General features: G+C 41.9%; 1 protein-coding gene across 2 annotated transcripts in view; it reads right to left on the reverse strand.

The window, feature by feature from the left end:
* The window catches only part of LOC108787442 (janus kinase and microtubule-interacting protein 2), a 101,145-nt gene extending 81,085 nt beyond the window's left edge, over positions 1-20,060 (reverse strand). For both annotated transcript variants that reach the window (XM_018556999.1, XM_018557000.1), the window contains exon 1: positions 19,893-20,060. The gene's annotated coding sequence lies outside the window, so the exon portion shown is untranslated. The remainder of the gene's footprint in view (positions 1-19,892) is intronic.
* Positions 20,061-21,464: the final 1,404 nt, after the last annotated feature.

Here is a 21,464-nt window from a genome sequence, read left to right on the forward strand (position 1 = left end):
CGGTTCCAACTGGGGGTGTAGTGCGGTTGTCAGGCTTAAATCCCCGGCGGCTCTCTCAATCTTAAACGGAGAGTAGGGGATTAAGTCATCATGGACCGCTAAATAATACCCGTAATAACCTTCGGTGTAGTACAGACTAATAAACCAATCCCTGATGATGGTAATCTAGTCTGGAATTAAGGTGTGAGCGAATGGTGTAGACACTATGGCAGATAACATCAATTCTCCCCTTCATACAGCATAACTAGGGTTAGTATTGAAAACCTGAGGGAGGCGATACCCAAAAACTCCACCAGAGGGCAGCGTCTGTGAGCCAAGATAGAGTCAAGATAAAGCTTGAAGATACTTGCAGGCTCCTGGTAGATGCAATCGGATTCCACAAGAGTTCACACTGGATGCTGGCTGCTAGGGAGCTGTTTCCTCCTTCAGGAGAGGTTCGAGGCGGCTGGTGAGGTTCCTGTGGGGTGTATGGGCTATGATCCCAATCATCGAACACCCCACAGCATCGATGGCAAGTTTAAATAGCCCGCGGCCGTGACGTCATGCGGCCGTGGGCTACTTCCGCGTTCCAGCGTGGAACGCATCTAGACTTCCGTCAAGGGGGAGGAGGAGAGCGGCGTGCACCGCGGCCGATGCGCCCCAGCCTGGAACGCAGTCGGGAGGAGCCAGGAAGCCGGGGGACATTACAGTCATCTACCAACAAGCCATATAAATAATGTCATCGCCTTCAAATAGTGGATGTTTGGCAAATCTCACGCCATGTGCTAGGTACAGGCCCATTTCCTTAATCAACCATACCCATAACCCCCAATATAGCATTGGTGGCCATTCCCCCCTTGACCCTTCACCACTATTTTCAAAACTATGCTGTCTCCTACTGTTCACCAGAATAAGGATTGGATTAATGAGCTATGCTTATTGATGAGGATAAATATCTGATGGCTTACCTCTACGATACTCAGATAAATATAATGCGTTATGGAGTCCTTGGGTTCTCTTTATGGACACACCTACATTTAAGACTCTTACCTTCCCATGATTCAGATGGGCCCCAGGTCACAACTATTCATACACTCAATGACCGCCCTCTAGAAGCTTGAATTAATCTGAGCCTGCTGGGGTATCAATAGGGACCTATCAAAGGGAATAGGCCACCACGTCAAGCACACCCTCCCCTCCTAACATCTTTTGCCCCCTCTTTCATCTCTGTTCTCCTGACTTTCCTGACCCGCATAATGTCTTCACTTCTTACAGTAAAGGGCTGCCAGCTGAGGTGCCTTGATAATGTCTTTCGTTCTTCCTGGAGTCTTTCTGACTCCTGGAGAGAAGATGTTGACTAGACTGCTGAGGGCAGGGCGGTGAGTGAAACTTCACAGAGAAAAAAAGTTTGTTTCTTTTGTTGGTTATAGATTACTCTGCTCGGTCAGCCAGGGTTGCTGAAAATGTTTAGTTAGTGCTAGGATTTTGTTTGTAGTTTTCAATCACCTTTTGAGTGTTGTTCAAAGCCACTCAGTGACATGCAAATAAAAGACTGTTTATATTCGCAATTGCATGCTGGAAGCTGGTTATACCCTAGAGGACTGTGTTGTTTGGCTGGAACCCAGTATCCTGTGTGAGTGCTGTATCACAGTACCTAAAAAGTCCCATACAATGTTTTCAAATTTTCTGTAAACAGGTGGAGTTGGTCCACATTCAGAGGAATACTTCATGGCCAGATTAATGCTTCTTGATGGCTGAACAGTTATCACCAATTTCAAACTATAGGACTCGTCCGTGTTCAAAACCAATCACATTTATAAGCAGAAATACCCATGTTTTAAATGGTTAGTAAATATCAGGAGCTAGTCTATTAGAAATGGGGGAAGACAGCTCAATATCACCATAACAACATAGTGATGAAGACAATATTCGTAGGTTTCCCGTTAATAAATGGGCAGACAAAAAATCACTAGACTACTAAAACAAGCAGAAATCTTAAAGTGGACCTGTCACATATTTTCTACAACTGGTACTTGCCTTACATAGGCTCTGCCGGTCCTTGGAGCACTGAGTAAAAACCCTGTGCAAACTCAGTGTTTGTCTGTATTGAAGCTTACACAGGGCTACAGACCTTCTTCTTCAATGTGACATGCTTTGCTGTACCTATAGGTATTTGCTATGTCCTATATGGGTGAAGTAATAGGTTTGCAAGGAAATATATTGTAGTTTGAGATCTTGATGTAAACATGTTTTTCCTAATACTGCGGTCCCCATTAATGATTTTGAAAACTGCAATAAGGTCCCCTCTTAAGCGCCTCTTTTTTAAGGAGAATAACTTTAATTTCTGGAGGTGATTTATATAACTCAGGCCTTCAATCCCCATTATTAATTTCATAGTCCTTCTTTGAACTTCTTTGAACTCGCTTGATTTCTTGGACATCTTTCCTGAAAAATGTGGCCGAACTAGTGATTTATAAAGTGGTAAACGTATGCTTATATCCGTTGATAGGAACCCTTTTTTAATGCAAGATAGAATTCTGTTTGCTTCACTGGCTGCTGCTTGGCATTGCATACTATTGCTGAATCTATGATCTATGAGGACTCCCAGGTCTTTTTACATGTCCGTCTTCCCCAGTGCAGCATCCCCTAGGTAGTAGTTTGTGCACATGTCCCTTGCTCCCATGTGCTTAACCTTGCATTTTTCTATATTAAATCGCATCTGCCATCTTGCATCCCAGGCCTCAATTTTATCCAGGTCCTGTTGGAGTGAATTTATGTCTTGCTGAGAGTTTACTGCCCTACACAGTTTTGTATCAACCTCAAAAAACGAGATTGAACAAATTATTCCAATCTCTATATCTTTTATGAATAAAATAAAAAGGATTGGTCCCAAGACTGATCCCCGGAGCAACCCGCTCACAACTTTTACCCAATTAGAAAATAAGCCATTTATTACTACTCTCTGGATCCGATCGGTCAGCCAGTTATCCACCCATGTACATACAATGTAATCCAAACCAACAGACCTTAGTTTGTGGATTAAACATTTGTGGGGGACTGTATCAAATGCTTTAGCAAAGTCAAGATACACCACGTCTACTGGTATTCCTCTGTCTAAATTAGTGTTAACTTCCTCCTTGAATGTCAATAGATTAGTTTGATAGAAATGGTCTTTCATGAATCCATGTTGGTTGCTACATAATATTCCATTTTCATATGCAAATTCCTGCATATAGTCTCGTATTATTTCTTCCAAAACTTTACATACAATCGATGTTAAGCTAAATGGGCTATAGTTACCTGGTGTGTGTCTCTTGCCCTTTTTATATACTGGTACCACATTTGCTTTCTGCCGATCAGTTGGTACCATACCTGAGATTAAAGTGTCCATAAAGATTAAGAACAATGGTTTGGTTATGACATTGCTAAGCTCCTGGAGTACTTTTGGGTGTAACACATCTGGTCCTGGAGATTTGTTTAAATTTAATCTTTGCAGACTGTTTTTCACTCTCATCTCTGACAGCCACTGAGATATGTCGAATGTTTTATTATTTTAACTGATGCCTTGTTTATTAAACCCATTTGACTCCTCTGTAAAGACAGAAGCAAAGAATGTGTTTGATACTTTAGACTTTAATCTTTAGGAAGGTTCCTGATCAGGCCAGGTAACATACCCAGCTGGGCAAGTACGGTGACAATGAGTGAGACAGATGCATTGTTGGGGGTATAGCCAAAGCTCACTGCTGCAGTAACCAGAAAGAACTAAGCCTTACATTAAGAGCAAAAAGCAAACATGAAAACAAAGGGAGGTCAGGACAGGCAGAATTCAAGCAAGCCTCGGAAAGGCGATGCAAAGGTCAGTTTGAGAAACTGCAAAGCTTCAAAATGTTTAGCCCACAAGTTAACAACACTTTAGACAGGCAACCTCAGAGTAGAAAAAAATGCCCTTAATAGGAAAGCAGACCAATCAGGACGTACTGCAATAGCTGATGAAGCATGAGCATGGTTGGATGCGGCCTTTCTGGGCCCAGTGCAAGAAGAAAAAACAGTAAGAGCCACATAGTAACAAGATCAAAAAAGAGATAACCCAGAGAAACATCAGAGTAAGCCAGTAACAAGGGACTAGAAGGAGAGCTAACAGAAGGATGTGTTAGGCCGACCTACAGTAATCTGCTGAATGCCCAAATACACTCCAGATGACTTACTTCCAATGAACTCAGGCACATAACCACACCGCTGATAAATCTCTGACAAAATTCTAAAACTTTGGTATGGAAGTTTTAATGGTGTACAAGTGCACAGAAATGTTGAAAAGATGTAAGTTCACTGAAAATTACAAACAATGGCAAAATTAATACATGTTCCACAGTAAAGAAGAACACCAGGATTTTTTTAAATTAACCCTTGCAGTGGGGCTTACTCACTACTCTGAGCCAGCTTCTTCTTAAGCCGGTCCCCCTCCTCTGCAGCGGTCTAAGGTCCTCTAAATCATGATGTATATACACAGTGTATGGACATGAGGATGCTGAGGAAGATTCCAATGCTGCTGTGGAGTAGGAGACAGGCTGGAGGAAGCACTGAAATGATTTCATTCAACACTTAAAAATATACAATGTTTTGAGGAATATAACAAATAAAAACAAAGACACTAAATATCATCTACCAAAGCCAAACAGTTCAAAGGAGACTAACAGGAGATAATGTGTGTACTTAGAATAATAAATCCACATTTCTAGAAAGTATAGGATATATGGGGAGGCATGCCAACTTTACACACTTTCCCACTAATCACATTTGCTTTGTGCAATATTCTGTCACGTGACTGGGGATTTCCATAACTTACATTTCACTGGGGACTTGCTGAGAAGATGAGATAACTTCAGAATATGCCTAACACGTTAAGGCAAGATAGAATTTAAATATGAAATGTACTTTTTACTGCCTGGGGATATCAAACCAGAACAGTATGGCTTCCTATTAATCAGCTATTGTTACAAACCAATACAGTACATCTATTGTTAGGTGTACCAGAATCCAACACAGACACCAATACACATGTAGGAATTCCTTTACATGCCTCATTCTGTTACATGGGACACTGCCAACCTCAACATGTACAATATAATGTATTCCCTACTCTATATCATACAGCTATTAAGATTCAGGGGGATCTAAGTGACTGTTAATATAAATATTGATTCATATAGAGCCATCTTCTTCTGCTGTGTTCAATATGAAGCAGGGGAACATTTCATATAAAAGAATCCTGGAAAACTAGCTGGATGAGGAGTTTTGGATGGCTTTGTAACTGGAATCATTTCAGTCCTAAAGGAAATGGTTAGTGGTTCTGTATATCTTTTCTTTCTTTATTATGGTCACAACTGAAGAATATTTATTAATGTATACATTTCCTTTTTAGCCAAGTAAATATGAAATATTACATTTGCGTTATTGCCAGCTGGTAGAGATTTTGGCTATTTTCACATGTTCTCCAGATAATCCTTAGCAGCTTTGCAGATAAAACACCTATGTTCACAGAGCTAATTAGCTCAAGTTCAAAACCTACCTGTTCAGAAAGCACTAATGTCAGGGGGTCTGCAGGCCAGCCACACAAATACCATTTTCAGAAGGTGAAGGTATTTTCCTTAGGAGTTTTCTGACTTGAATTAAGAGTGGCTTGGTTTCTGTCAACAACAATGCTATTTATATAATGTGCATATTATTGCTCAAATCTTTTTTTTAAATTAGCTCAAAGTCATAGATTTAGAAAAAAAATACTATCGATCAAAGGGTTGAGCTTGTTCTGTGTCATATGTCTGTGAAAGTTCTCATTCATCCAGGTCATGGTATATCTGTAAAAAATAAGCCAAGGCAACTGGACTGCTGTATTTTTCTTGACGATGTTTCACTGGTCATCTAACCAGCTTTCTCAATTCAGAATGACTTGTACAAATATGATCTGGGAATAAATATGGTGTATGTTGCTCCAATCCACATAATGTGTTAGGCACAACTAATAGAGGTCCACCGAAAAGCAACACACATGGGCCAGTACCTGCTATTTGACTCCCACCACCCTTTATACCACAAACTGGGAGTCTTCAGGACTCTACACCACCGGGCAGAGAAATTTCCCGCCAGAACAGAGGCCAAGATGAAGGAATTCAAATACCTCAGGGGGGCCCTTAAAACTTGCAGGTATAAAGACTGGGTCTTTGTCAAAACAGAAAAAAGGAGAGGAAAGAATGTCAAGAGTACCAGTGAGGGTGAAAACCTTGACAAACAGAAGAATTTGGTCATTCCATATGTAGCTGGGGTGTCTGAGAAACTCAGAATGGTTTTTAAAAAACATCACATCCCTGTCTGCTTTAAACCCAGCAATACACTGAGGCAACAACTGGTTCACCCAAAAGTCACAATGCAAAAAAACACAAGATGAACAACATTGTGTATTCAGTCCAGTGCAGTGAGGAGTGCTCAGAATTGTATGTCGGTGAAACAAAACAGCAGTTCACCAGCGTATGGCACAGCATAGAAGAGCAAAACCCTCTGGCCAGGATTCAGCAGTATACCTACATCCAAAAGAAAAAGGTCAAAAGAGGTGTGAAAGAGGCCATTTATGTAAAAATGGAGAAGCCAAGCTTGAATATAGTCTAACACATACAATGCTGTTTTAACACTTCCCTCTGGGCAGTTAATAACACCTCCTAGCTCCGATTATGCAAATACAATCGACACCTGGTTGCGACTAACAGATTATGTGGATTGGAGCAAAATTCACCATATTTATTCCCAGAGAATTGTTGTACAAGTCATTCTGAATTGAAAAAGCCGGTTGGATGGCCAGTGAAACGTCTTCCAGAAAAATACAGAAGGTCCAGTTGCCTTGACTTATTTTTTACAGATATTTGTTCTGTGTCAGTTTTTAGTTAAAGAAGAACTCCGAGCATATTAAAAATGAACCCCTGCAGTGGGGCTACCCCCACACTGCAAGGGTTAATTGCTTGTTTTGGTCTAGGATCCAAAATAAAAAATATATATACTCACTTCTCCGTTCTGGCTGTAGAATGCCCCTTGGCCTCCTCACGTCCAATGCAAGTAAATTGGCGTAATGATGTCACGGGTCCTTAGACTGCCAGAGCCTGGGGAAAAAGAGGCTGCAGGACCAGTCTAGCAGCGAGGCAGGACCGAAGATTGGATGAGTATATCTTTTTGTAGACCCTAGACCAAAATGAGCAGTTAACGCTTGCAGTGCGGGGGTAGTCTTTGCTAATGTGCCAGAACTTCCTGTAATAAAGACCAGTCAGTGCTGCTCTCCCTCCTTGTGCAGGGTGACTGCTCTTGTATCTGCCCCCTCCTGTAGTTTTTTGCAAACATCCTGCAAATATCCTGTACTGGGAGGAGCTGCTGGTTCCACAACTCTGCTCTCACAGCACAGTGATGATGATGTCTCTTCTACTTTGCCAAAGTGATACCTGGGTTCCAAAACGCATTTGGTGCACAAAAAGTTAACATTTTTGGAGCCCAGAGTTCGGCTATAAATTGCCTACAATTGTTTCACAACAGTATACATGAAAACCTATGTATACACAAAACCAACACTTTGCAGTTATCTGTTGGAACATGATAATAAAGAAATGGTATTTGTTTACTTTATTTTTTCAACTACCGTGGTCAAGGGAGGTTACTTCTCTCTGGAGCTCTTACGGGTCTGAACTATCATACTCAGCTGTTTCTAAGGCATCCATTAGACATGGATTTAAATAGCTTTGCAATGCAAGTACATTTATAAGAAACTACCTGCCTTTCTTGGTTCATTACTAGAGATTTTATACTGTTATGGAAATGACAAGGACAAATGTTTTGTTTGCATCTTAAATCACCTTATAGTGGACCTTTCACTAACTTTACAAGTCTGCATGAATACATTCCTGACATGTCACAATATACAGCAGAAGAATTTATTTAAAAAAAAAAAAGTGTACTTTTCTTTATTAAAAGCAGTTTTTGTACTCCAGTCAAAGTAACTTTGCCTACGTTGAGAATATGCCGTCAGTCTGTTGCAGGCAAGAGGAAGCATTTCCTCAGTCTCCTTTCTCTTTGTAAGATAATTTCAAATTTTAATGGTACACTACACATATGGCCACATGTACATGGAAAAAAAAGCCCTGAGATAGGAAGAAAAAGAGATGTGCCAACACGGCCAAGAAAAAGCATGGATTCTATGTTCACCAAATGCAGGATGTTACCAAGGCGCAGAGTATGTCATGACAAAGCAATCTCTAGTATCTCTAATGCGGAGGCTGTCAGCTGTATGAAGAAAAAAAATAAACACACACCACACCATTGACTGCTGCTCACACAACTCTCCAGAGACAGCAGTCATCCATTTTACAGTTTCAATTACCATGGCAACAATTAGAAATCTTCCTGGAGCAGTGTGTTTGTATTCAGCTTCCATAATAATCCATGCCTTGAGGTTTAAACAGATCATAAAACAGTGACCTTATTCCACTAACATGCTTCTACAATGCACATAGGTAGTGTTAAATAACTTGTGTTAAGCAGAGGAGTGTCACTGGTAGGGTTAAAAAAAAAAAATCACAAAAAAGCTGATATATGATTATTGGGTAATGCATTATACACTAAAGTAGAACGTCAGCTCAACAATTAAATACATGAACAGCTTAATCTGCTGGATATTTGTAGTTCTGCTAAGCCATTCTTGGTAAATGCATAAATCTGCCACCAGTGGCGTCACAGGGGTGGTGCGGGGGGTCACACCATTGGAGGGGTGACACCAAAATGACTGCCCGTCATTTTGGTGTCACCCCCCTATGAAAAGTCGGGCACTCGGTCACAGAACGAGAGCCTGACAGTGTCAGGAGAGAGGAGGGGACCTGGCGGCATACTTCCTCTCTCCCCTTCTCTCTCTGCCAGCGTCCATCACCAAGATGGCCACCGGTAGGCGTCAATAAGACGACCACGCATGCGCGATAACGTCAGGGTGGAGTGTCACCCCGTCTCCGCTCCGGGTGACACCCAGCCTCAGGACGCCCCTGTCTGCCACATAAAGCCTTGTTGGTGTTCCAACCAGTACCATGAAGGAGCATCATCACAACATTCTGTCCAGGAAAATGACCCACCGCCTAGGTTTCTCACATGCGCATGGTAAGGTTTTTTCCCGGGTTTATTACACACTTTTTGTTTTCTCAAAAAATCCTGTTGTGGGTCATGGAAGCCAGAGGTTTTGTAAAGTGTTCAGTGGGATAAAGTCTCCATTCCTAGGTCTACATCTTACCTGCTAGCCAGACCTTGATTTTAGTCTTAGATATTCCCAAGCCTTTATATACTGTATGTGAGCTGACTGGTGTTCATAGCTCTCACTCTGTTGTGGAAGCCTGCTGCAGGGAAAAAGGCTGAGTGCTGATAGAACACTAAAAATGTCAAAGTGCTGCCTGTTTGTTTTGGGATACCTATTAGGTGGGCACACTAATAATCAGGAGCTCATACAAGTTTATTTAGTAGCTCGGAATAGCAAACATATTGCTTGTTTTATGCTATGGGCTTGCTGTACAAAGCATTCCTACATTAAACTATGTTTATTATCTTGCTGTTCCTGGTTGTCCCTGTCTCGTGCATGGCTTACCCCTGATAATACCTGTTGAGCCTGTCCCCGTTACAATGTACATATCAGTTTAATTATTCAGCAAATTATTTAAGAGGAAGGAGCTTGACTTTTTCACAGTAATGGTCAATGGTTTGAAAAGCAACCTTAATTTCTGGATCTACTAAGTTTTTTGGCATGTGGTTTTCCAAGATAACCTCTGCCTATATTTCTCTGATATACCCTAAGGCTGGCCATACACTGCTCTATTTTTCTCATTCAACCCGCGGACTGAACAAAATAAAATAGAGCAGATTCCTCCATCAACACTACCAGCGCATCGATTGAGGAATCCCGCTGTTTGCATTGTATTCTGACAGCAGCTGACAGCCGCTGTCAGAATACCCGAACACAGCCGGCAGCCAGGCTCTGATCGCATGCAGACTTTCCAGCCGGATCTTTCAATCAGCTGATCGAGGGATGCCGACCGACAGCAGCACACACTGTGCGAATTTCGGACGTTTCCTCAAAAACCGGCCGAAATTCGCACAGTGTATGGGCACTAAGTAGCACAAGTTTCTGAAAGATTTATGTATTTTCCATCACCTTCTGTCCCAGTGCCAGTGACCACCAGGACAAACTAAGAGGGTGAGTTTCACCAGTAGGGACACAGACAAAAAAATGTTGTAACTGATATATTTTTCTACTACAGATTATACAATATTTGGTTTACAAACATAAACATTTAATACATAAAAAGGATCCCTAAAGTGCCAGGGGTCAGCAAAACTGAAAACACAAGGTGGCTGCCTGCCAGTTTACATGCATCCCTATTGGAAGATAGCCCCTCCATCTATGTTCTAGTGACACCTTTAAGAAACATATTTATAAAGCAGTGAATGTGACATTCATCAAAAATTCACATGTGGTGAATCAGTCAGTCATATTCACACAGAAGATTCAACTGTAGTGATTGTTTGTTAAATGTCAGCTTCACTGCCTTATAAATGTGCTCCTAAAAGTTTGTATTCTACATCACCTTCTGTTCACCAGGATGAACTGAGGGGATGAGTCTCGCCAGTGGGTAAGCAGACAGTAAAAAATAAAAAATGGTTCCCTATTCTATCATGAAAAATGCTGATGTGGCACTTATCCCGCAGTCTACCAATAAGCAATGACCTCTGGTCCTAGTAGAGCTATTTAAAAAGCTACATCTAGAGACAGTGGGGGGAATTCATAAAAACTGGAGCTGACAGACTCTGGAGCAATTGTCTATGGCAATCAATCAGCTTCTTTGTTTTATTTTCAAAGCTTAACTGAGGAAACTGAAAAGAGAAGCCGATTGGTTGCTATGGGCAACCACTGCAGATTCTGGCTGCTCAAGTTTTTATGAATTCCCCCCCCCCCAGTGTCTACAGTACACTGTAGTCCAATAGCTGTGGTTGCAACTTATACAGACGACAATAAAGGTTAGTTCCAGGCAGATGTAAAAAAGATTCAATAAAACAATTATTTTTAGCTGGTAATTGTACATGGATCTTCCTAAATGCACATCTGCATGTTTAAAAAAAAAAATTAGGCTGACATCGTGAGTGAATATTGCAATGGAGTTCTCCTTTAATATGTCTCTTTGAAGCTCCTGCACAACAGCACTAAGACTGGGGTGGGCAGTATATTGAGCCAACCAGGGCTACAGAACTCTCTATCTTACACTGGGAACATCTTAAGAAGAGGAGTTAGCAGAGTGATGACCTCATCAGCATGTTGTTGCTCTTTCACTGTCCAATCACAGGCTAGGACAGGTTCTATATTTAGCTATATTGCTCAACTGTAGTCTGGTATGAAAGGAGGTCCAAAGGTGTACATAACTTGGCTTTGCTATCTGGTAGGGGTGTCTGGATTATAGGAATAGCTCCACAGAATTACAAATCCTTTACTTTTGTTAGGTAAGACACATGTGCATTTCAACTGTATGTTTACCTGGCGTTCCACTTTGAGGAGGTTTATAGAGAACACTTCAGCTGATAGTCCTAGGTGCCCTAGGTAGATAGTCCTTAGATAGTCCTAGGTGGCATATCTAAGAGCTACAACATGTAAAGGATTTTTCTGTTTGTCATCTTTATTTCCAGGAATGTGAATAGCACCTCTGTTTAAATCAGTACTGAAACCTCTTTTTTTTCTTTTTTTTTTTTTTATAACCGGTGCATCTTTTTTGTCCTATGATTAACTTGCCAATTAAAAGAGAAGTAAAACTAAACCTGTTTTTTTTTTTTGCTTTACTTCTCTTTTGGGTCACAGGATTACATTCATTAATGTACTCATATGACTCAAAGCCAGCTCATAGTGGGCTACTGCTACTGTAGCCGCGGGGATAGAAATGCCCTGGCCACAGCTGATTGGGTTGGGAGGGGATGTCACTGACAGTTTTGCACGGGTTTGGGCAAACTCGGTTTACACCAAGCCCATGCACATCCCTAGTTCTGACTATAGGAAGCAAAACCCTACCGCTACCAAGATGGCCACCCCCAGACAAAGACACGATGCAGAAAAAAGATAAGGTAACTCAGTAATGGGGAAAGTTCAGCTGCAGAGAGACCACAGGCAATACTGATGACTAGCCCTTTGTCTTCTGCCTGTCTTGTTTTTGGGAACTGCTTCCAGAGTTCAGTTCCTCTTTAACGTTATAGACAATGTATTGTTTTCAGCCATTAAAGTGACACTAAACTCAGGAGGTAAATCTTAAAAATCAATTCAAGTACCTTAACTATCAACAAAAATGTAACTTATCTGTGCATCACTCGGCTGTAGATCCTCATATAATCTCTGAATTGGTACTGACACTGTCCTTCCTTCTGTATGGTGGCTACTTTTGTTCCCCATGGTGCCTTTGTGTGTTGTAAAGTAGCTGCTCCAAGCTCGCTCCCATGATGGACTACAATCTCAATACAAATCAGTAAACTAAACGTGAGATAGTACACCATCACAGGAGTGATCACCTGACTGGAGGGTTATCCACATAGTTTGGCAGTAGTGTAGGTGTGACAGTCAAGTGTCCACAAACTTTTAGTCATATATTGTAGCTTAGCACGCAAATGAGGAGCCGTCATCTCTAACTGGATAAAGGTTGGCCTGTTAATTTATTCCTTTCCTAGTTTACTAATTTGTATTGAAAGTTATACTCTTTACCGGGAGTGAGCTTGGAGCGTAAGCTACTTTACAACACTCACAGGGACCATGGGGAACAAAAGTAGCCACCCTCCAGAAGGAAGGACAGTGTCAGCATCAATTCAGAGATGATTTGAGGATCTACAGCCAAGTAACAAACAAATAACATATATTTTTATTAATAGTTATTGTACTTGAATGCATTTTTTTAACGATTTAACTCCTGAGTTTAGTGTTACTTTAGGCCTCATTCACACAGCTAAGGGTGGATCCTGTCTGCATCCGAGCACGGACACCCGCACAGATGTGCAGTTCGGGTGAGCGTACGGCGGCATACGGCTGCGTACTCCCATAGAGACGAACAGGCTGCTGCTTACAATCACATGCAGCACCTGTCCTTCCCGGGAAGGGCCCGATACGGTCATGCACGCCGCACATATCTGTATGGGCCGACACTTAGCTGTGTGAATGAGGCCTTAAAGTACCAGTAAATTACAGTCATTGCTCAGCACAACTAGCAGGAATTTGAGCCCCCATTGCAAAAATATAGGCGTCCTAATGGTATATATATATAACAGAAAAACAACTGTACAGTATAAACACTGACTGGGGACACTTATTGACAGTTGTCTGAGAGAGAAAATCTGTGAGGCGGGAAGGGAATTCTCCCCAAAGGGCCATAGCTGGCAAAAAATAAACTGACAGGGGTTTTAACACTTCCCTAGTCTATCCAAAACCTAAATGGAACCTTTTGGCTATATATACACTTTAAAAGTGGTCCTGTCACATATATAAACTACATACCTCCCAACTTTCTGAGATATAAAATAGGGACACCTTCCAGCACAATGTGTTTAGGCAATAGATGTACAATAAGTCGATGGAGAGACCCTCAGCACTCCTCACAGCAGTCCCGGCCAGATAAGAAAAAAGTGGTGCTCGCAGTGATGAATTACCACGGATGGCGCCGTGCAAACACAGGAAAGTCAGGAAATCACCAGCACTCAGTAGTAAAGATAAATATGTCCCTTTTATTGGACAGAAAGCGTCACAGACATCCAAATAAAATGACGTTTCGGGGCCGCGCAGGGTCCTTCCTCAAGGCAGAAATATGTGATGTTTAGGCAATAGACACACTCCTGCCACTCCCTCAGTTATGCGGACCATTTAAACTTTATATGTTGCACATTTTTGGTTAAACCCAGAATTATTGTTTTTCACCATTACCTTTCCTTTATACGGACTTTTAAAACAGCAAATGAGGAAAAAAAAAGAGATAAGCTTCAAACGTTTTAGTGAATAATAACACATCTGGTAGTTAAATGTCATATTTTAATAGATATATGTTCATCAGACCAAATGGAGGGCAACTTAGGAGGAGAGATGGACAGAGGGATCTGGTTCCAAATGAGGGAACGTTGGGAGGTATGAAACTGCAACCCTAATTCCCATAAATTTGGGACGCTGTGTGAAATCTACATAAAAGCAATGCAATGATGTGCAAACCTCATAAACCCATTTTTTATTTACAATAGAAAATAGAAAACATATTAAATGTTTATACTGGGAAAATGTACAATTTTAAGAAAAAATAAGGTAATTTTGAAATTGATAGCAACAACACGTATCAAAAAAAAGTTGGGACAGGGCCATGTGCATGGTGCAGCATCCCTCTTTTTTAACAACACTTTGTAAATGTCTGGGGACTGAGGAGACCTGTTGCTGGAGTTTTGGGAGAGGAATGTTGTCCCAGTCTTGCCAGATGTAGGATTCTAACTGCTCAAAAGTCTGTCGTATTTTTTGTTGTCTGGATGGAAGCATATGCTGCTCTAAAACCTGGATATATCTTTCAGCATTGATGGTGCCTTTCTACATGTGCAAGCTGGCCATTCCATATGCACTAATGCACCCCCATACCCTCAGACATGCATGCTTTCGAACTGAGTGCTGATAATAATCCGGAAGGCCCCTCTCCTGTTTAGTCCGGAGGATGTGGCACCCATGGTAGACAAAAAGAATGTCAAATTTCGGTTCGTCTGACCGCAGACGTTTTCCACTTTGCAACAGACCATTTTAAATGAGCTTTGGCCCAGATGAGACAGCAATGTTTCTGGATCAAATAAGACGTGGGGAAAGAGCATTAACTGAATTAGATTTAGAACTAACCCTTAGAAACAAGGTTTCACATTACTGTAATCGATGCAGCCAAAGAAGACTTCAGTTCACTTTGGTTTTTGTGCTTTTAAGCCTCATTCACACAGCGTTAAGTCGGGCCGTACACATCCGTGTGGCGTGCATAGCTGCATCAGGCTGTTCCAGGGAGGGACAGGTGCTGGGTGTGCTTCCACACAGCAGCCTGTTCTTCCCTATGGGAGGATGTGGCACACACACTCATACACACACACGAACTGCACATCCATCCTGTCTGCATCCGAGAACGGACACCCGGACCCGCACCGATGTGCAGCTCGGGTGTGCGTACGGCCGCGACTTCCCATAGGAAAAACAGGCTGCTACACGCAGCACCTGTCCCTCCCAGGAACTGCCCAATATGGCCGTGCACTAATGTGTACGGCCTGACATAACGCTGTGTGAATGAGGCCTTAGGCCCTTTCTTTACTTAAAGTCTATGTACATAAGGGCAGGATTAATCATTGAGCAAAACAGGCTCCGCTTGTTAGGGGGCGCCACAGAGTTTAATCTAGAGATCATGCCCTTAAAGGATAAGTGCACTTTAAAACAAAAGTGTACTTCTCCTTTTTGCCCCTTTTCCTTGAGTTAATGGATCCCGCTTTCTCACTCCACAGATACATACTTGCCAAGATCCGAATGCGGTGGCCTCCATATTTTTTATTTACATCCTGCGCCGCAATTCCTCTGTTTTCTGGCCGTGGAGGCACATGACATTACTACCCCATAGGCTTCTATAGAGCTTGTCTGCCTGCTTCTCACAACTGCAAACTTCCCTCAGTGATTTCCCTCATAATTTCTAAATTATCCCTCAGGCAGTTGCTTGATTTTCATCTATGTCCAATCTGTGAAATAAAATGAAAATGTTTTTATTTCAGTTGTTGGGTCTGGCCTGGGGCTGACCTGGAAGAAAACTGGAGAAGGTTAATACATTTTCAAACTTTTTTTCACTCTCTTATTGAGTGTTAATTTCATGCCCGTTACCAATGTATAAGGGGCACTATTTTTCAGCTGTGCTTAGGGCATCCATAGCCCTTAATCTGGCATCAATGTATAGGCATTCTTTTTTTTTCAGTTAGGGTAGGAAATAGTTAACACCCATGTCAGTGTATTTTTTTGGTGTCTGTGTTCCACTGGGGAGATTTCCCTTTCCGTGTCCTACAGATGCAACACGAAGTGAGAAGAAATCTCAACAAAGTAAGGGTCATTCCTTTCTTTGAGCATTGTCACCATGAACAGGCTTCGCCATTGAAAGATTTCCCCTCACCTCCTGCTCTGGTGACATCTATAAACTTTTGGATTTTCCATCACTTTCTGTCTCAGTGACAATGATCAACAGGACAAATATCCCCCGTGGGGACACAGTCAATAATAAAAGCCTAACAGGGTTCTAATATCCAAATGGTGCCCAGAACTTGGAAAAAAGTTTTGGATATAAATAAATAGGGTTTTAGGTATTTACATAACTCAAGGCCTGCAAAAGCAAGGTTGTTTTTCGAGTTTAGTGAGATAGGTTCAAATCACTGTGGCCTTTTTTTAAAGCGGAAAAGTCGGAACCTCTGTCCGGTTTTAACTGCTGTCTGGGTCCCTGCTGGGGAGTTTGACCCTCCTTATTGCTCCTGGTGTCCAGTTTGTTACTAGAACAGGAGGGTAAAATCTTCCAGTGGAGACATATGACCTGGTCACAAGTGTCTAATAGGGGAATTCCCTTCACTTTGGTGAGATTTCCTCACTTCCTGTTTTGTCTTCAAAAGAAAGTGAAGGGAAATCTCTCCAACATGACAAGAACGGCAAAAACACCATACTAAACATACTTCAATTCTTTTCTAAATACCCAAAGTGAAACGTTTTTCACTGTGTTTACTTTTCATTTCTGGGTGCACAAACTTGAAGTAAACAAGTTCTGTACACAATGAGGCATTTCAGTGAATGGACATTTCAGTGAATCGTACAATGCCATAAGGTAGGTCCTTACAGCTTGCATCGGCTTGCTCCAGCGGTCCTAAGATTTGTGAGTCATCACGTATAATACACTGCATTGGACCTGAGGATGCTGAGGGGGAAAGAGGCTGCAAGGACCATTCTAGCAGCCAGGTGTGTCTGAGGTTCGGGTGACTATTTCTTTGTCATTTTACACCCTACACGAAGAAGAGCACTTAATGCTGATTAGCCCAACTGAACCATTAATTTAGAGCAGCTAAATAGATTTCAGATGTATCAAAATAAAAGGCTTTCAAAGTTTCACAGTTCCTTTTCTTTCTAAAGCAGCCACAGCCATGTAGAAAAGCCTATCCCCTGCCAGCAGCTGCAAAGTGGGACCCATAACCTTTGTTGGGGAAGCAGTGACTACTCTGCAGAGGTCTGACACACACCCTGCTTCATCAGAGCCAGCTCAGCAATCAGCAAAGCCCATGCTTCTGCAGATTGGAGAACTCTGGCTCTGACTCAACAGTCTGTCGGGTCAGGCATTTTTACACAGGCTACAGCTGTTTAAAGCTGGCCATACACCTATAGATTGTCTGCATGTTTTCTATGGTCAGATGGAAAAAGTGCAACAGATTCCTCCATCTACGCTAAACTGTGTGGATAGAGGAATCTCCCACTGGGCCAAGCTTCAGTACCTAGTCGGCCCCGCTGACTGTCAAATACCTGAACAATGCTTTCATCCAATCAGATTGTTCAGGTATTTTGAGAGCCAGAGGGGCCGACTAGCAAGATACTGAAGCTTGGCCCAGTGGGAGATTCCTCCAACCACACAGTTTACTGTAGCTGGAGGAATTTGTTGCACTTTTTCCATCTGCCCATAGAAAATCTGCAGATAATCTATAAGTGTACGGCCAGTTTAAGAAAGAAAACAAACTGTAAGGGGGAATTCACTGCTGTGGCTGGGGATTCCTGTGGAAAGAGCCTATGGATTCTTGTGGCAGGAATACCATGTGTGTCCATTCAGATGCAGCTTCTGTGCCCGTTCTATCAAATGACCGGGTAACAGTGGTAGTCCACATGTAATTGTACATGGTACTATTACCTACGGTGCAGGATAGATGATTGTCCCTGGATGCATCTATCCTGTGTCCAGGATGTGTGGGCCTGCTGGGACCCTCCCACAGTTTTGCTCTCTGCACAGGCTATGTGCAGCACAGTGATGATGTCACTTCGTCTTTCACAAGGTAATATCCAGGATTGCAAAGTTGTATTTATATGCTTTGTGGCTATTGAGGTATATACTTAAATGACAGTCTTTGGGCCTGCATTTCAGCTTTAAGTTAGCCAATAAGAGATATCACTTTCACTTTTTAGGCATTGATCAATGGCTTAACACTGTAAAAACTGCTTATTTGACATGTATGTTTGCATTGCCTGTTTTTATTCTGACCATTCTCCTTCAGTAAGACCCAGAGAAAAGTGCAAAGTGCAGCAGCCAATTGCAGCCCTCGTTCATTAGCCTTCGTACATTAAACTTCCCTTTGTACTGTTGGAAATGCAACAGCATCTACTGACATACAGATGTACTTTGTCTTTTGAGCTGTAGATGGCAGTGTAGTGCAATGCTGGTCTCAATGTGCATGCTTATCTATGATACACAGGAAGTTTATTTTCCTTTCTGTTTTCTTCACAATGCTGTGTTCATACGTGTGATGTTCTGCTAAGCAAGTAAAACCTATTTCAGCATCCCACAAGATCTCAGTGCTTCATTTAAACACATAACCAACATGCACCAATAATGGCCTTAGATGTCATGGTGCTAGCTCCCTTTCACATAGCAAAGCTGCTGGTGTTGAGCATGAATGTGCACATACCTTTACGATGGGATTCATTCTATAGCTGGCAACCGCACTGCCTCAATGAAAGGATATGATAACTTATGAATTAAGTCAGAAACTAATTCCTATAACAAATGAGGCTCAATGAAAGACACAAGCTTTGATCACACAAAACACCGTAGGAGTGAAAATCATAAATGACATAAAGCATCATCGTTCGTCTACGTACATTGAGAAAAAAAAGGACAAGTACCTGAACGAGGACTACCAATGAATGCCTAAACCTTAAACCAAACACTAGCAATGGCATATAGAGAAAGCCCTCCTCCACATATACTGCACACCGCCAAGGCAATATTTACAGCACAGATCAATAGGCACCAGTAAACGGCATACACGTGACCCGCAAAAGTGCTCTGCTACTACAAAGAGGACAATGTAACCAAGAACAGTATGTTCTATCTGTATCATAAAGCTGTATCCTTGTTATGATTGAAACAGATACCCTTTATTACAAATACCCACATTTTAAAGCAGCATATCGCCATATCGAGGTACAAAATGTCAAAAGGACTGGTTAAATGAATGAGAAAATAATTGCCTGAAAACATCATGTAAATGGGATGTCATCAAGGTAAATAAAGATGGCCCATCCAGCTGTGATTGAGGCAGCTCAATGGCTGCAGTAGCTGCATAGCATGGGTACGAAATATTCAGCATGCAAAGGGTCTCTTTATAGGTCACTGAGATGCCGCACACACTTCCCCCAATGGCCAGTGTCAATCCAATCCACATCACAGACCTTATCCGTCATTTTGTTCAATACCGTTAGATCAGGTTTGTCGCTTGCAACGCTGCTGTTTACCAAAACTGAAATAAAAATTGTTGCACATGATCGGTTAACCTATTAGCATAGAGTCTCTGGGGATGTCTTCAGAGGAGAATGAAGGTGAGGCCCAGCCCAGTGTTGCAAGCCTTGCCATCATTAACAAGCACATAAACCCACAAGTGTAAGCATGCCGCATCACAAATATTATAATATGTACTATGCTAAAAGGAAGATGGTGTAAGATATTACAAAACATTAATAGTAAATATTATCATCAGCGGACAGTGCATCTCACTGCACCACTAATGAGGTCCATCTAGTAAAATGCATTGAAAAATCAAAGCCGGGGAGAGCTCACCATGTTGAAGTGTGGCAGAGGTGAAAGCTGAGCAGCCTGAATCCTGAATCCATTTTGCTTTTGCTGCTGACTGGATGGAGGCACACATCAGCAGCTGTGCTTGTGTGATGATGCTGAGGATGGCTGGATGGCAGACAGGCAGGCAGGCACAGGACCCCTCCCTCCTCCTTCTAGGGAGGCAGACAGAACATGAGCTCATGGAGCCTGCAAACTGCAATCTCCCTCCCTCAGTTCCTATGGAAACAAGGCTGTCATTACAATGGGAGATTGCTGCTCAGGCTTTCATAGCTAGGACTGCATGGTGCAATTAGGGCCTAGTGAGTGCAAAATGCTTTCCAGAAACTGTAGTAGATGAGAAACCCCACATGTGTCACATGCAATGGCTGATCTATTGTTTCAGCATACGGACACTTTCTGAAAATAAGAAAAAATGGAGATGCTACTATAAGCAACTATGGTCTCACTATTCAGTCAAGAATAGGTAGAATATAAACGATTGTTCCTGCTTCCGTAAGTCAGGAGTGGAACTGGGCACACATTTAACCTAAGATAAAGGGCTTGTTCACACTAGCCGCACAGTTAAATCAAGAGAGTTTAGAGAAGGTCTACGAAATTAGGGGATGAAAGGCCTAAATTATGTGAATTGCCTCGAGAAATGAAACGTATTCTGCGTCCGGTGCACCAGCGCGCGAAAACGACAATTGCACTACACACGTTACATATCGCCGTGAACGTCGCAGTGAGAGCAATCATTTTAGGGCCATCAATCACTGATAACACTAAACTGATGAGCGGTAAAAGCTTTTAAAGCGTCGCCTATGGCCAATTTTGGGAATTATCATTTTTTTGAGGTTTCGCGCGTGCACGCAATTTTAAGGCTTGACATGTTTGGTGTCTTTTTACCCGACGTGACCCCGTCTTTTATATTTTACCAAAAAATTGGGTAATAATAAATGTTTTATCATTTAATATAGGGGAAACATTTTTTTTTTAATTTCGGTAATTTTTCCTTAATATAGTAAAAAATAAAACCCCCAGTGGTGAATAAATACCACCAAAAGAAAGCTCTATCTGTCCCCAAAAAAGGGTATAAAATTAATTTCAGTACAGCGCTGCATGACGGAATAAATGTCAGTCAAAGTACCGCAGCGCTGAATACTGAAAAATGGCCTGGATGGGAAGGGGGTTTAACACCGCGGATGTCAACTGGTTAATTCAAGAAACGTTTAGATGAGCTTCTTAGTTCACTAAATATAGAAAGATATGGGAACTACTAAGAGCCAATTAAATACAGAGAAACACACACACACACACACAACACAAAACACATACACAAAGGTTGAACTGGATGGACCTGTGTCTTTATTCAACCTTACCTACTATGTAACTATGTAACATGTGATCACTGTTTCAGGAGCTGTTGGTGACAGATCAGTCACAGTGCTAGTAGCACGCAGTAAGTACGCTTCCAGAACAGAGCAGTGGATGCATATATGCGGCGGTCGGACTTTGAAACCACCTTACTTTCACTGCATCTATGTGTGATGCCAGGTAGAAGTGCTTAACTTACTG

This window comes from Nanorana parkeri, unplaced genomic scaffold, assembly GCF_000935625.1.
Source record: "Nanorana parkeri isolate BGI_ZX_2015 unplaced genomic scaffold, ASM93562v1 scaffold261, whole genome shotgun sequence".
NCBI classification, from domain to species: Eukaryota; Metazoa; Chordata; class Amphibia; order Anura; family Dicroglossidae; genus Nanorana; species Nanorana parkeri.